At 31.7% G+C, this 18212-nt stretch overlaps 1 protein-coding gene across 3 annotated transcripts in view; it reads left to right on the top strand.

The window, feature by feature from the left end:
* The first annotated feature begins 5039 nt into the window (after positions 1–5039).
* Positions 5040–18212, top strand: part of LOC106786803 (extracellular sulfatase SULF-1 homolog) — a 73690-nt gene continuing 60517 nt past the window's right edge. For 2 of the 3 annotated variants that reach the window (XM_014748580.1, XM_014748582.1), the window contains exon 1: positions 5379–5697. The gene's annotated coding sequence lies outside the window, so the exon portion shown is untranslated. Of the gene's footprint in view, positions 5059–5378; positions 5698–18212 lie in introns of those variants that run through there. The other variant, XM_014748581.1, reaches the window with a different exon arrangement.

Raw genomic sequence — 18212 nt, forward strand, 5'->3', positions numbered from 1 at the left:
TATAATATACCCTACCCATGTTGTATTTTAATCGAAATCAATGATAATATTTGACGATCACTTTAATAATTATTACTTGAACAAATTTACAATGTGTTCGAAATCGTCGACTCTTAACTACTCCCTCCCCCACCCACCTCCCTCCACCCTCTATGGTTGTAATTAAAGTCTCCTTGATCACGCGTATAAGCCTCGCTTATTGCGCGCTATGTAATAACGATGCTTATGTTAGATACATTTGTCAGGAGATAATTATACGTTAACTATCGTCCCAAGCTACGCAGTTAGTTTCATTCGTGTATCAGGTCATTTACCTGTTCTATCATTTCTATACGAATTCAACATTTCTAATGACCAAAATGTTTTCTAATGCATAAACGTTTGTAAATATTTTCAATGATAATCTTATGAGCAGATTATTTATCGCACGGATTTTTATTCACGAAAGATATATAAAAAAAAGGATATAAAATTCAGGATAGCAAAAAATATATGCGTAAGAACACGAATATGTTTGATATAGATTTATCGGTTGTCTTATTGATTTTCTTTGGTCACACATTGGTAATAAAATTTGAATTATTTATAATTTCGATCTACTCCTGTGTGTTAAAATTGTACTTAATTTTCTTTAATTTAAAAATTTTGTTAAATATAACATTATTTTACAAGAAATTTAATATACACATTATGCAAAAAAAAAACATAAGAAATATTATACAAATTAATATAATATAATCACATATCAAAACCTAACTTTAACATACAAATTCATAGAGCTTAACTTACAAGATATCGAATGATACGATCTAGAAAAAAAAAAAAAATAAATGGAAGGATGAAACGGTTCATACGAGTACTTACATATATTCAAATCACCTTGTGTTCTCGAGTTAAATATAAACGATTAAAAATAGCCAATCAAGGAGAGAGACTAACGGAAAGAAGAAGAGAAGGTACTTGATACACAGTGTGCCGAGTGAAACACTTCAACTGTTGTGTTGTGTTGTGTTGTGTAGCACTTATATACTGTAGTCGACACTCTTCGGTTGACGAGCGTGCCAGTATGAGAAAAAACAATGAAGAGCCGTCGCGACGCCATGAAACGTTGCACTCAACTTCTCCTGCACTGTGTATACCACCTTTTCACTCTCTACCCCCTACTCTAATTGGCTATTTTCAACGATTTACTACGCGAACAAATTAGCCACATTCGTAACAGTCTGTCTTACTTCGAGTTATCCATCCTCCTAATGATCTCACTTTCACTGACAACTATCTACTGACAATGACAACCGAGAAATCTCCTTTTAAATACTCCGACGAGAGGTTTTAGAAAGCGATATGTACTTTTGATATCATCGTTTATTATCACAAACAAAACGACTAAGAGAATATTTATTTTTTTTTCCGTTTGAAAAAAGATTTACGATAGCGCGCGCGATTATTTTGTACAACTCTTAAATAACGATAAAATATCACAGATATATTTATAAGTTGATTATTTTAAATGCTATGGCAAAAAATCAAACAGGTTTAACATTAAACGTCTACTTTAGTTTTTATTTTAATAGATTTGATTAGGATCAAGGAAGAGAATCCCCTTCCCCGTCCCTAAGTTCGATGATAAATTCTTGACCAAGTCAACTTTCATTCGAGATTGAGTTAATAAAAAGGTTGTTAACTTATCACCTGGTATAGAAACGCCGACCACCCAGGTTAATCTCAGCAAATATCGCTAATATCTCGAGACGTTATCGGTCGGTGTGTTCATTGCTAGGGTGTTGCCAGTAAACGTAAGATACGTTATATGTATTTATTAATGTATATATTATATATATTTTCTACACATTCTTATCGTATAGGTAGGCTTTGAACGGGGATTAGTTATACATGCGGGGTTGAGTAAGACAGCTAAGATGACGCAGGAAAGTGCTCGAGTAGAACGCGAACGCACTTAAAAATGTTCGAACAAGTGCCAAGAAGAAGAAAAGAAGAAGAAGAAGAAGGAGAAGGGCTCCCAAGGTCTCCTTCTCACATATAAGAGGTAAAAAGGGAGAGAAAGGGAGAGATAACACGCAAAGCCTGCAGAAAAGGGAGATCGAGTCCGTGCGAGTAAAAAGGTGCAACTTCCTCGATGGTGGTGTCCACTCGATCGCTTTACCAGCTTCTTCTTCTTCTTCTTCTTCTTCTTCTTTCAATAGGGACGACGATCCACAAACATATCGTTCTTTGTGATCCGAGATGAAGATCCTTCTTCCCATTTCTATCGTACGTTGTCGAGAAATATCGAAACTTTCTTCCTATTGTTGACTCTACTACTCGTTTATCTCTCAAATATACAGACAACTTTTTATATTTATATTCGATGTATGCATAAGTAATGCTTATTGTGTTGCGAGTATAATATTTATATTTCGTAATAATTCGATCGGAAATTATACGAAAAGCTTGAAATTTTGTGATAGGTGATGCAAATCGCGTTCGGTTTGTTGGTTTTTTTTTTGTATAATAAAATAATTTTATTCGTGTATAGTAAAATTGAAAGTTAGAGTTTAATCTATTGGATATATATATGCGACACGTTGTGTATACATATTTGAGTTTGATATTTGAAAGATTTAAAATATTACTTTTATTTTGTATTAATTTGAATCGAATAATATGAATATAATGTATTAGCTCTTCTAATGCGGAAAATAATTTCATTTTTTCTCAATAAGATCATTAAATATAATTATTATATAACAATGAAATATTTGTGTATAAATAGGATGGAAACAAAAAGGAAAAGCATTCGGAAAGGTTGTTATATAAAATTGCAAGTTGATGCAAGTACATCCGTTGGTTGGTACGGTAGGTAGGTCATTGCACGATAATAATATCAGATCCATCGAGCTTGAATATGTGGACGTAAAGCTTTTACGAAAATTAGTATCGGTCGGGACCATAACGTTAGTGTTGCCTATAAAACACTCGTATATATCCTACACCGGGTGTTTCGATAGTATATACAGATATATATATATATACATATAAAAGACATTTTATTATCAAAATATAAAGTTGACGCCACGTATACGTTTATCCTATCGTTGCACCCTCACCTGATCGAAGCGAATTACCACACCTGTGCTGTACTATACTTCTCCAATATTACTGGTATTATCGTTCAAACGCTCGTGAACTAACCGTAAGAGAAACTTGGATCGTTATGAAAGCTTTTGTCGTTTCTTAAACGATCGTTCAAAGTACAATCTGCGGTAATAAGGATTCCACGTGATCTTATCAATAAAATCTTTAATACCGAACACGCGAAATATTTATTTTAATATATTAGCTTATTCTCTGAAAATTATTTCTCCTCAATGAAATATGTTTATGTTAATTATACCTGTTTATTTTACTAAGAATTAAGAAGAAGAAAAAGAAAAAGAAAAGAAAAAAGAAAAGATAACAGAGAAGATGTATCGATTCGTGCAAAAATTACTGTCTATATCATATTGAGTATAACATTTCCTAATAGACGTCATCGTTATCATAATCTCAGAAGAAAACAAACGACGAAGTTATTAGGGTTCGTTTCTAAAGAAACGGTCTGTCACGAGATAAGATTTTTATATGGATGTAAAACATCTTCCCACGTATAGTAGGGAGATCTCATTTTTTGCTTTTTATTCTCGATATTTTTTTAAATGTGTGTGTATGTGTGTATATATATGTGTGTGTAAAATAAAGACATTGTAAGAAGTTATTATCTGCGAGAGTAGTAGACATGCTGTTGTAGCAGTACTGAGATGAATAAGAATACGAAGAAATTGATATAAGAAAAAAAAAAAAAAGCAAAAAAAAAAGTAGAAATAGAAGAAATATCGTGGGATAAACGCTTATCATCGTAAGATCGTTCAATTATTATCATTTACCTTATACATCTTGATTTCTTAGTAGATATGAATAATAATAATAAGAATAAGAAGATGAAGAAGAAGAAGAAGAAGATGATACGTCATTAGTGAAAAATAGTTCGCCTCAGGTGGTTGCCATTTTGAAATCTTGTTCAAATACATTCTCGCTCGGACGCATACTTTAATAAAGTATTTATGTATAAAATTATACACACGTTGGCCGTGAAGTGATTACTTAATACTCGGAACAATTAAACTCACTTCTTATAGATACAAAGGTATATAAAAAGGATGATTTATTATCGGGAAAATTATTGAACCTTCACCATGTTCACAGAAAGAAAGAAAGAGAGAAAGAGAGAGAGAGAAAAAGGTAAATACAGTGCCAAACAAAAGTATTAGACACAGATTAAATGTTCCTATTTTAAATTTGTAAAATATAAGAGCATACATTTAATTTCATTTTGAAATATATTAAATTGTTCAATTGTACTTTCTTGAATATATCGGAGAGTATTTACCTGCTACTATGTTTCAAATATCGCTGATATAATAATATCAAGTTCAGTCAAGTGTCCAAATACTCGACAAATTTTTCAATTTATTTGTCTCTAAATTCAAAATTGAATATAAACAAATTATTTCGATATATATATATATATATATATATATAATTAATCACATTTACTATCATATAATATATCTTGTATATTAAATAATATATTTAAACGAATAAAACATATTGAAATAACATTATCTATCCTTCGAGAATACAAAAAATGATAAAAGTTAAAAATGAGAGTTCCGTGTCTCTCTCATATATTTGTAGGGTCGAGAAATGAGATGAAGGGTTCGAGAGTCAAGAGTTTAAGGATCTTTCATAGTCTTCTTATATACTATAAGAGAGAATAAGATGAATATGGTTGAAATAAAGAGGACGTGTGGATGGTTGACGATGGAAAAAGGTAAGAAAGAATTTAAAAGACAGATGCACTTGGCACTCTGTAGTATAGTACACGGTTTGCCGTGCACCATGATGCGACTTAGGTTGACCAGCGTAGTTGTTCGGCGCTGCCAGCGATAGGAGCAGCTGTTTCCAGGCTGGAACGTTTTCAAATTCCGTTCAGTCTCGCCGCGACCGCCGTAGCGGTCGGTTCGTAGCTCCTAGAATATTTAACATTTAACTTGATTATCTTTATATATATATACACAGACATTCATCTTGTCATATTTCGCGATATTAAATTAAATCATTCGAAATATTTTATTCGTTTATCATTTTAAAAAAACTCGCGTTAGCCATTATTTCTTTTTTTTAACTTTCACACACACACTCTCTCTCTCTCTCTCTCTCTCTCTGTTTTTTTTCATTCGCGATTTGTTAGAACATTTTGAAATTTTGTAATTGATCGTATAATAATTGTATTATTATTATTATTATTTCTTCTTCTTCTTCTTTTGGGGGTATTTAATTTGAATTATTGCCGCCCTTTTTCTTCTCCCCTCTTACACTCTCTCTCTCTCTTTCTCTCTCTCTCTTTCTCTCGTGTTATTCAGCGTCAGCTATTAGTTTACAAAGAGCGCGAAAACGAAGTACACCATCATCACCCATCGTCGAAGATACGAGGAAAGTTCGAGGAAGTTTTTCTTAGAAGGAAGATTTGGTAATAGCAAAAGCAGCCAAGGAAAAAGAAGATAAGAGTATAGAAGAAGAAGAATAAGAAGAAGAAGAAGAAAAAGAACAAGAAGTAGAAGAAGAAGAAGGGGAATTCGTTGAATAAAACGGTCGAAGGTAAGCGAGTATAAAAGTTTTGCCGCGCCAAATACGACACTTTCGTATTTTTAGGTTAGTCTCGTTTAGTAGTCTTAATTTAGTTAATTTACCAAGTAAACGTATTTAATTATATTTCTATGATTTTTAATTAACCATTCCAATATTTCATTACATTAAACAAACTATTACAAAATTTTAATGAAACCACCAAGCACGTATATAATTGTAATGCAATCATGTTCTTTTCTTTTTTTTTTTAAAACAAAAACAACTCAACGTGCAAGGTCGTACGCGAAAAGTGGAATTTTAATCGTGATTCGATTGTTTTCAATTCAAATGGCGCGATCGAGAGCACGAATGTGAGAAAGAAAGAGTATCTAACATTAGAGAGAGAAAACTTTCTTTTTCTCAGCTTATACTTGGTCGAGCGTGTAAGTAAAGTAAATAAGTACATAAGTATATATATACATATATATTTACTTGTATATATATTTATATATATATATTGGTGGTAGTGTGTATTAAGTCGTATCGTGTATGTCGAGAATGGTAAGATTTGGTTTGCTCTCGAGTAATCGTAAACCGTCGGAAGATAAACGATCCGGTGTCAAAACCGCGGTAGGTGCTTTTACGTTGTTGTATGTAAGACTAAAAGAAGGCCGGTCTCTCATTCTTTGGGAACACGAAAAATAAAATGAAATGGGGGAAAACAAAAAGTATTAAAAAAAAAAAGGAAGAAAAAAAAAAAAACCTACACGAAACCATTGTTCGAGAAGGTTTTTACAGGGTGTCACGCGAACTCGCCATATTCCTATTTTCATTATTTCTTTCTTAAGGGTTCTTTTTTAATATAGATTTGTTCGTTCTCGTTAGAAAAATATTGTTTTTTAATTATATCACACACACACACACACACACACACAGTAAATATATCTATTTCTTATATTTTAATCGGTATTCGATGTTAATCGTATTATATTTATTTACTGTTCTCGTTTTTAATTTATTCGGTCGGTGATATGTGATATAAAAATATTATACATTTTTTTCTCTCTCCTTTCTTTTTGTTTTTTGTTTTGTTTTTCTTTTTTTTTGTTTTAATTCGTTTTTTACAGTAATTTAAATTTCAATTTGTTATATCTTTCGAACTCGCGCGCGATCGTGAAAACAAATAACTTTTCCTTAAGTTTCTAGTTGTAATTTATTTTCATTTTAAAGTTGCGGTTGGATATTTTGTAACGCACGGTAAAATTTATTTTCATTGCCGCGCGATAGAGTTGGATAATAAATACAACAAAAATTATCGGCCGAGAGATATGTGTTTTAAAGAAAAAAAAATTAAATAATATTTCGTTGTCGCTTTAAATGCTTGACGCGAATTCGACGAATTAATTCTTACAATTTATTACAGTTTTAAAATGTCCAGACAATATATACATTTCGGAACAGCAAATACTTCAATTCAATAAAGATTCTTACAGGATTTAGAAAAAAAAAAAAAAAATAAAAAAAAAATGAAATATTATCATTTACCAACACTTACACATTATATTGTAATAACATTCAAATATATATTTTTGATCAGTATCATAATCTTCCTCGTTACTGAACTATACTTTTTACAATTCATTCTATGCCATCTTTTTCAATTCTTTGCCAAAAATAACTTTTTTTTTTTTTTTTTTTTTTTTTTTTTTTTTTTTTTTTTAATTTATTTGCATTTCCGTGTTCAAATATTATTACAAAATCGAGAATAAAAAATCTTAGAATAATATTCTTATTATTTGACTAATTCTCTCTCTCTCGTGTTAAACGCGCGTGAGAAACAAGAAAGAAATAAAGAAAGAAAGGAAAAAAAAAAGCTTGAGGTAGAGTGAGATAAAGTGTCATGGCGTCGAAGTTTTTTATAGAACGGTTCTCGTTGCTTCTGCTGTTGCTGTTGCTGCTGCTTCTCCGTCTCTTTGTTTTTTTGTTATGTTTTCACAAGGAACTAAGTAGGTGTGTAGATGGGGTGAAGGGGAGGGGAGGGAGCAGCAAAGGGGTGAATGGGGGGGGGTGAGTTTGAAGGCGCGTGCGAGAACGAGCTTCGATCGTTGAAACGACAGGTGACAAAGGCAACGAGACCCATGCTCTTCTCTATCCTATGTGTATGTATGCATGTATTTATATATGTGTGTGTGTGTACGTACATAGAGAAAGAGAGAACGTGCGTGGTATTGACACTTGTCATTTGACGACGACCAACCACCGTTGCTTTTTTATTTTCTTCCTTTTTTTCCTCCCCCTTTTTTCTCTTCGCGTTTTATCTTTCACGGTCTTTTACGTTGGCAGAATAGCTTTTTAAATCTCGGTACTCGCGGCTTTTTTTTTCTCGCTCGTACGCGTGGAACGTGTATTTTTTTATATATATATATATATATATGTGTGTGTAAATATGTATTTTGTGTTTGCGTATGCACGCGATCCGTCGCGCTTTCATTCGCAGCCCCCAACGAATAGGTACCAGTCGCGTCCATCTTTATTTCTTTTTTTTTATTTTATTATTATTTTTCTTTTTTTTGTATCTTTCTTCACTTCATTTATTTTATTTTATTTTTTTCTTGTTTTTTTTTTTTAAATTATTTTTACGGAGAAGTTTATTCAAATTACGTTTAGTATCCAAATTGGGACCGACAAAATTCTAGACTACGTAACATCTCGGTTTACTTTTTAATCATTTTTCTCTCCAACGGAACTAATTGGAAAGTATTTTTTTCCTTGCTTTCGGGAAAATTGAAACTTTTATTCGTAAAATTCATTCGTCATTTTGATATAATAATATATAAATCTTGGTAGTATAATAATAATAATAATAATAAAAAGAAATTAAAGTAACTGTGGTAATGAGAGAAATTTAAATTTATTAATAGAGAATTGAATTAATTTGAATTAAAAGTGTATTAATTAGATACGTAAGCTCTTAATATATCCAAAATGGGTTAACAAATTTCTAGATTTGTTTTACGATCTGAAAAATAAATTAAAATCTATCAATTCACTTTTTATACACATTTATAATTAATTATATTAGTGATTAATAATCTCTTTTCCCAAAAAAAACAAAAAGAAAAAGAAAAAGCAAATAAGAAAAGGATTATAAAAGATCAATTGAAAAATGAGATGCGTTCATTTAGAAATGATCAGAAACGACATACACATGTTCGAACAAAATCATCGATCAATTTTCTAATACATCGAAGTATAAAGAGTCATTTAAAAGATAAAAAGAATGATACATTAAAAAAAAAAGTAAAAAGAAAGAGAGCCAAGCACATGCGCGTGCATGCTTAGAATAAGTTAGTATACATATCGTCGCGTGGATCAAACATTCTGATTGAGTTTAATACGCTACGTTGTTATCTATTTTCTTCGATTAATCACCGCCAATCTCACGATCAAACTTTCTTTTTTTTCTTTATCATAGTAAAGAAAATACTTTGTCTTTTACCTCATACGATAGATCGACCGATCGATCGATCGATCGATCTTGAAAGATCAACTTCGCATAAGTACACATATATATCTTCGATTACTTTCATATTTTATATTTATTTTCTTCATTTTTATTTTCTTCTTCTCTACATACAATTAATATAAATAGAAAGGAAGCCTTGTGTCAGTGGTATCTTTCGCGCATCGCATTTAATATAAAAATATAAATTATTTTTATTAATATATAAGTCTCAAAGGGAATTATAGACGGTTAATAAATCTAATGAACAATTTATTTTGACTTAGTTGTACGTTTCGTCCCTTACTGGGGACTTCATCAGCAACTTGATCATTTACAGTTCAGTATATGATTACGTGTGATAAGATAAGTTGTTTTAGGATCAAATTGTATTGTAATATGTTAAGTTTTATTGAAATGTATGACTCTGTAAAAAAGATAATATGTATTGACACGTGAACTGTAAATGATCAAGTTGCTGATGAAGTCCTCAGTAAGGGACGAAACGTACAACTAGTTATAAATAAATTGTTCATTAGATTTATTAACCGTCTATAATTCCCTTTGAGACTTATATATTAATATATTTTTGGATAAGAATATTGATAATTCAATTATTTTTATTGTTTTTTTCTTTTTTCATAGAAATAGAATGTTAACACACACTTTAACGTTATTTGTGCATTTTCTTTTCTGGAAAAAAGGATACACGTTTGTCAATGCAAATCTTCCGATCAATTGATTCGATTCGATCTGATCGATCGATCGTGTTGTCGTTTTCCTCGTATATGTTGTATCAATCGCAAACATCATTCAATTTCTCTCTCTCTCTCTTTCTCTGTTCGTAATAAAAAGGAAATGACAAATAAGAATAGAGAACTCGTCTTTTTTTAACGCTTTTACAAACTCGTCTTCTTTCCTTCTAAAAGACGAACAAATTGTTTACTCGATTGCGTCGTTAAGATTGCCGAAGGTAAAGTAGATTTAACAAAAGAAGTAAGGATTGGATGGGTGAGGTGGAGGGGTGAGGGGGTGCTTGGCTAACTTGTATTTAAGAGAAATGTTTCAAAAGCGAAAATCTCGAAAGTTTAGTACGGAAGATAAATTTTGGTGAGTTACCAAAACCGTTCTGTATGTGTCTCTATGTGTGTGTGTATGGTTTGTCGGTGCATGTGTTGGTTATTCGCTAACAGCTCGATTACGACGCATGACGGTGCCGACGTTTAAGTGCTGAATCTTGTTTTAAAACGAAATTTTGTTTCCACGGTCTAACGCTTTCCTCTAACTTCGGATGAATCGGTTTACCTAGTAATCTGAGATTTTCTTGACGAGAAACGCAACCATTAATCGAACACTTATCTCTCCCTCTTACCTTTTCTTTTTTTTCTTCTTTTTTTCTCTTTTACTCTTTCAGTATTACGGTATTGGAAACGTGTCAACGACACGGTTGAAAAGGTTGAGTGATACTTTTATCCACGAGATATTTCATTCGGATCAACAAAATATCTATTTATATTTATCTTAATTGGAATATTATTTATTTTTGTTAAATGCATTTCATCTGTTTTCTATTATCGAAAATAGATAGACTTCATTCGTGATAATACGTATTTTTCTATATTTTAATACGAAGATTATAGACTTTTTAAATATATATATATATCGTCTGATAATAATAAACGTGTTCACCTTTTCTTCTAATTTATTATATACTTCGATAAATTTCTTAATCTTTTAGATATTTCACTCGTTAAAAATGAATTATCTTAATTCGAACTATGTGTCTCAGATATCGCGTTAAATACATTCACTTTTCATCGAATTTAATATCAAATTTATATCGAAAATACCTGTACTGTGTTAAATACTTGGAACATTCTTTAGAAGGAGGAGGAAAAAACAAAAAAATAGACGATAATAATAAAAATAACTAAAGAACACGAACTACGACGATAACGAATTTACTCGGTAACTCGGTGTGTCGATTTTCGTTGAACCGTAACTCAAATATATACCTTAGCAAATGTACTTACATACATATTAAAAATGAAGAAAAAGAAACAAACCATGAAATGTGGGAATCGCAAGAACTCGCGGTAAACGTAAATTTTAATGCGCTTCTCTCTCTCTCTCTCTCTCTCTCTCTTTCTTTTTCTCTCCAACTCCCTCCTTCCCCCTCCCTCTCCCCATCTCCCTCTTTTTCTCCCCTGCGTGTGCTGTAAGATTTACGCTCTTGCAGAAAAGTAACGTTTAAATGCAATTTATATCCGCGTTCGAGCGAATCGTGATAAATACAAATATTCCGTAGATTTTCTGACGATTTAAACGTTGGAATGGTGGTGGTTTTGTCAGGGTAGAAAAGAGGAGGAGGAGGAGGAGGAGGAGGAAGGGAGTGAGGAATGGGGGGGAGTTAGATGGGGGTTGGGCAGGAAGGGAATATACACGCGTTCATTTCTCTATCGCGAATACTCCGAGGCTTTGCTATTGAAAATACTAAATCCAAGTTTAAAAGGTCCGCAAGCACGTTGCGGACAAAGGAAACCGGGAATAATTTATCGCGCGTGCTTTCAAATCGTCTGCCATATTCTTTCTCTCTCTCTTTTTCCCTTGCTATGCTCTTACCTCTTCTCGAATTTCTTTTCCATCGATGCATTAGACGAGTAAACACAATTTTTCTTTCCTCCTCCTCCTCCTCCTCCTCCTACTCCGTACATCTCTTCTTCCTGCTTTTATACCGGAAAAGAATAAACTGTGTCGCAGTTGAGATTTTATTTCCAAAAACGTTTCTCCCTTACCCCCCCCGTTTTCGTTTTTTTATTTTTTTTTTTCCCCTATTTATCATGGAATATATATTCGCGAAAGAATACGTGCGTTTCTCATCGTACAGATAGAAAATTAATTCGAGATAATTTATTTATATATATATATATACGAGATTTTTTGTCGTTTTATTTGTTTTCACATTTTCATTTGCAACGATTTTTGTTCGTTCAATTTAGATTTCTTTTTCTATCAAACATCCAATTCACTTGTTTACTTTTGATATTTGTTTGAAAATTAAGTACGTTACTATTTCGTAGTTCGTTAGAAAACACGTAACGAATTTAATATTTTGATAATAATTCGTTTATCGTGTTGAATCGAAACTTTTTTTTCTGTTTTTTTTTTTTTCGTTTACGGTTTAATTTATTTAAAATGTAAAATCATTTGCAGTATTTATTTAATCTCTTTCTCTCTCTTTCTCTTCGACAACATCGATTTCCATTTAGGAAGACTAAACTTTGACAAACTAATCGGCATCGATTTGTTCGAAACTATCTTACATTTTTGGCAAACGAACGACTTATTTTGAAGTTCCAATCTATTGCCAGCCAAAACTCGTGAAAAATAAAAAAAAAACAAATCATTTTACTTTTTCTTTTATCCTATCAACGATTGACCTCAATTTTCTTTGCAAACCAATCGGATAAGAGAGAGAGAGAGAGAGAGAGAGAATGAAAGAAGAGATTGGTCACGGTGAATAATAATTTATAAAATAATATGTAAATTGGTCGAACCCTTACCTTTTTCTGCGGTGTTCGGAGCAACGTTTTTTGCTATTTCGATGGCAAAGGTGTTAAATTCCATTGGACCATTCCCATGATTCCCTCTCTCTCTCTTTCTTTTTTTTATCATAAGTCGAGTTTAGACCGCCCATGGTGAACCCATTGTGACTGCCGTCAGTCCGATATCCATACGCTTGCTTTCACAGCTCACAGCTCACCTTTCTCTTCTTCTTCTTCTCATTCTTATTTTTATTCTTATTCTTCTTCTTATATTTTTCGTATACTTTGTTTTTTTTCTCTTTCTTACCTTTTCGTATCACCCTTTTATTTTATTTTTTCTTAGCAACGTTAAACGTTGCCTTCCGTGAAATTTCAAAAGATCGTTATTATCCATTCTCTTTCCCATTAGAGGTGAATTAATTTTCTATAGATCGTTTTTTGAGATCTTCTTCTTTTTGTTTTTTGATCTATCGAATTAAGAATTTTGATTAATTTTCTTTTCTAGAACAATGAAAGCCGCCAATGTAATAATATCATTTTTATTATGATTCGAAACGTTATTTTCCGTGAAATTGTTTTAAACGGTATCGTTTGTTCATTATCTCTATCTTTTTCTCGATAACAGATGAGAATATATTTTCTCTAAATTAATTTCTTCTTTTTTAATCTATGATTTATTCCATTTGAAAATTGGATCAATTTTTCTCGGAGCTATGACGCGTCAATGTAATCATTTCGTTTTTTTTCTTCTTTTTCTATCATATTTTAATTTTTTTTTCTTCGAATCGTAACACTGCTTTCCGCGAAATTATTAATTATTCATCCATACATTTTTTATTTATTCGATTTAAGAGTCAGATTATTTCTTCGACCAATTACCAGAAGGTAATCATTTTATTTATATCACCTTTCAAACTTTTTTTCTCGAATAGACGTTTCGTGTAATTACGATTTGTTTCTTTTGTAAGATCTCAACATTCATTTTCTATAAATTACTTTTTTTTTCTTCTTTTTTTCTTTTCTACATCATTTTTAAATTTATATTTAATATTGAACGAGTGTTTAGAATACAAATTTTTCCTCGAATTAGAATATGTCAATGTCAATGTAATAATTCGATCTAACAATAAAGACCCGACGACTGGGTTGACGTGAAAGAAGAAAATGGTTCTTCTTCTTCTTCTTGAAAAAAAAAAAAAAAAAAAAAAAAAAATTTTTTCTTACTACCGAAAGGTTGAATGTCTCGAGAGAAAGAGAAANNNNTATTTAATATTGAACGAGTGTTTAGAATACAAATTTTTCCTCGAATTAGAATATGTCAATGTCAATGTAATAATTCGATCTAACAATAAAGACCCCAGGACTGGGTTGACGTGAAAAAAGAAAATGGTTCTTCTTCTTCTTTTAAAAAAAAAAAAAAAAAAAAAAAAGAAATTTTTTTCTTACTACCGAAAGGTTGAATGTCTCGAGAGAAAGAGAAAAAAAAAAAAAAATAGAAAAAGATTGTCCACTTAAGAAAATCGACAGTTTAATGGAGCTTTAACGTCCAGACTTTGGTGAGATAATCGAATAGTTCGGATTTAATCGTCGCTTGGATATGGAATTAAGAGGATGCTGTGTCCGCCCTCTTGTCACCTGTCATATAAACCAACGCGAAGCTAATCCTCGCTCGTTAATCATCGACCTTTTATTTCTTCATCTTTCTTCTTCTTCTTCTTCTTCTTTATTTATTTATTTATTTATTTATATACTTATTTTATTTCCATGCATTTTCTATTAAACACGTGCGCACCGCGGATGAATACTTTCACGAGTTGTGTCATCATTTTATTAATCGTTAATATTTTTCTTTTTTAACATGTACGTAATATTATTTTTCTTTTTTAAGATAATCACGTATTGGTAATCGCGTGACAGTTAATTAATTATCTTATTTTATGAATATCTTTACTTACATTATATTTTCATTTTTTCTATTTCTATTATAGATCTCATTTTTTTTTTCGCAACGTTTATGAACACAAATTTTCACAATTTCCAATTAATATAATTATTGGTTAATACTTTTGTTATATTTTTTTTATTTTTCGAATACAATCCATTCCACAATCCAATAAAAAATTTATATTCTTTTAATGATAGAGAAAAAATACAATAATTAATTATATATATCATTTATATTTATTATCTGCCGAAATATAACATAAATAGATATATCTTTTCGAGAAAAGATAACCAGACTCGTACTATGGAGCTAATTTTCATAACACCTTGGCAAAGCGGAAGTTGCAAGTAGTCTCTTGGAACTTATCCAACCATTCTCTCTCTCTCTCTCTCTCTTTATCTATCTATGTATCCTTCTATCTCTCTCATCTTCTTTATCTCGTACGTTGCATTTACTTGGTAATTACCCGAAGTCATTACAACGTTGGCCGTCGCCTATCGAGATTTTTCATCCCCGTAATTTTAGGATCGTCGACCTTTGCATACCTTTCTTTTCTTTACTTTTTCAACCTAACGTTGTAGCACTCGGTGTAGGAGAAGAAGGTTTCACCTAAAAACTTTTAGAGGAGGTGGTAAGGTGTTAAAGTTAAGTAGAAAAAGAAAATGGAGACTTGAGGTAAAGGTAGATGTTGATGACGAGGGGGATGGGGGCTGGTACTGATGGTGGTGGTGGTGGTGGTGGTGGTGGCGGTAAAGGTGGATAAGAAAGAAAGAAAAAAAAGAAAAAATTGGGAGTCGTTAAGTCCCGTATCCAACGTCGGTAATGTTCGCTAACATTTCGGCGTGTACTCGACCTCGGCATCACTTTTTCATCCCTTTTCCTTCCTTCCATCCCTTCATTTTCCTTTATTCACTTTTGTTAACGTTTGCAGTTTACGCGTCGTTAATTTTCGGGCTGGGAATAATTTTTTTCTTATTTTATTCGGAAAAAAGAAGAAGAAAAAAAAAATGTCATCGCCTTGATGAAATAAGGAGCATCGAAAAAATGAAGGGTTTGTGCTGACAAACTTTGGGAATTTTTTTCGGACTTTTCTTTTTCTTTTTTTTGTATTTAAATCTCATCAACACCATTTCTCTCGAATTGTTACATTTTCGTAGGGAATATCTAACGATGTCACTTAGATCTTTCTCTTAATCTTTCTTATTCCTCTATCTTCGAAGGATTCGTGACTTCGAACAAATTGTATATATATATATTCTTGTGAAGGATTAGAAGACTACAGAAACTAGATGGTTAACACGTTCCCCCAATTTGTACAATTCCCTTTTTCATCTTTCTTATTTTTCCTTTTTTTTTTTTTCTTTTTTTTTCTTTAGAGATTCAATTTAGTGATATAATTGTTATAAATAAGAATGCCGATAAATATCTAAAAAAATATAAAAAAAATCCTAATTCCCATCCCATAGAATTCCATAATGGAAAGTATCCATTACTGGTATAACTTTCCTTCTGATTTCTTAATGGTCAGTTATATATTTTCATAGAAGGGATGTCGGCAAAAAAAAGAACAAATTCCATGAAAATAATTCAAAAGATCTAATCCAATCTATCCTTCCATTCCACGAATAGATTCCTATTGTTAAATGGGGAAACGTCTTCTTGTCTAATATGTCAGTTAGTTCTTACCTGCATAGTTCGAGCTCTATCATCTACGAGAATAACTTCGACCTGAATTGAAAGAAAAGCATCTGTACAATGGGGGTTGGGGTGAGATGGGAGGTTGGGAGGGGGCAAGGAGTCTTACGTTTCATTTTTAGTTCTCCATTTATTTTTCCAGGTAGGATACCAGATGGTTTAGAATTTTGATCTCTATGAGAGTTTAGAATTTTATTCAAAACCATGTCTAGACGTAACTATGTTACAAAGTTTTACGTGTCCTTGTTCATTCATTCAGTGAAAGAGAGAAATCAATATGCACGAATTTACGATTATTTTCTTTTTTTTTTATTGCAAATTGTACGCTCTACAGAATGGGTCAGAAAAGTTTCGTGCTTCCTTCAGTTCCTCCTCCCCCCCCCAAAAAAAAGAAAAGAAAAAACGAATAGAAAATAATCGTTTCTACGTTGGATTCTCGACTTCTTTCAAATCAAGCCACGTGTTCGATGAGAATATTTGTACGATTCGTTTATTTAATTATTGTCCGTTTTTTTTTTTTCTTATCGAGATAGGAATGATTTTTCGTTGTTATTTTTATTCTTGTTCATCTTCGTCTCAAGATTCAGTTTCTCACCGACGACGAATTTCGAGTAATTCTTTAGGAACGGATCCGGTCAGGACGGACGAGGCAAGGTTTTCAAGTACGCTCGTAAAGTTTTAATTAATACGGTACTACGAAGTACTACCCCGGTTGTAGTTGCGTGTCTCTCTTTCTCTCTCTCTCTCTTTCTTTCTCTGTTACTTTTTCTCGCTCTTAAGAATAGGTAACAAAAAGTAACGCTCGAGTGCATCGCAGACGCGCGACTTTTCAAGTGGAAAGTCTTATCGACGAATTTACGAACCTTTCTTCACCTCCTCCCCTCTCCCAAGCCCCCCTCCTCCCCCTCTGTATTTTTTTTCTTTTATTTTTTTGTTCTCTCTTTCTTTCTTTCTCGAGACAAGGGGAGTAGCCAGAGAGTTTTATACATTGAAAGACAATCTATTCATAATCCTTATTATCGTATCGTGTCATTTAATTATTATTATTATTATTATTATTATTATCTATAATCGCGAACAACTCTCGTTCCAATCGAATATAAGAAAAACTTGTTTATTATTATTTTTATTTTAAATTTGTTTTACTTTTAACTTTTACATTCTATATTTTGTTTACAATGTTTCGTGTATACTGTATTAATAATCATTTGCAATTATTATTATTATTAGATGCTAATGTTTTATTTATATATAGAAAAACAAAATATTAGGTATATAAAATGTATAGCAGTTCTGTTCTTTTTTTGGATCGGCAACTTTTACGAGACCAACAACCCTTCCTTTAATCCCGCATTTCCGTTACTCGAACGACGTTTGCAAAATAAAAAGAGACTAATTGTAAGATACTTAAAATAAAAAAAAAAATAAAAAAGAAGAGATAAGATGGAATTAAAAAGTTACTTAAAAGTAACCTGGGGTTTCGAAATCACCCTAAGATAACCAGGAAGTATTACTACGACATTAACGCAGCAGTATATCTTCTTTCTTCGTGTAGTATTATAAACCCTTATAACGACATTAGGATATACGTGATCAGTGATGTGTGTTAATTCACGAGCTTTCTAATGCTCATATCTTTCTTTTTTTTTCTTTTTTTTGTAAAGAGCAATGCAATTCTATCTACCTTCACATCTACTCTTTTTTTATTATTTTTTTATATATATTTATTTTAGAATCACACTCTTATCTCGTTGTCATTTACGTTACGATGATAAACTCAATGATTTCTATACTGATATTTACTTTTTTTTTTTATTTATTTATTTATTTATTTATTATTCTTTTCTAATTATATTTC

Source organism: Polistes canadensis, unplaced genomic scaffold (assembly GCF_001313835.1).
Source record: "Polistes canadensis isolate GaletaPanama2010 unplaced genomic scaffold, ASM131383v1 scaffold_82, whole genome shotgun sequence".
NCBI lineage: Eukaryota > Metazoa > Arthropoda > Insecta > Hymenoptera > Vespidae > Polistes > Polistes canadensis.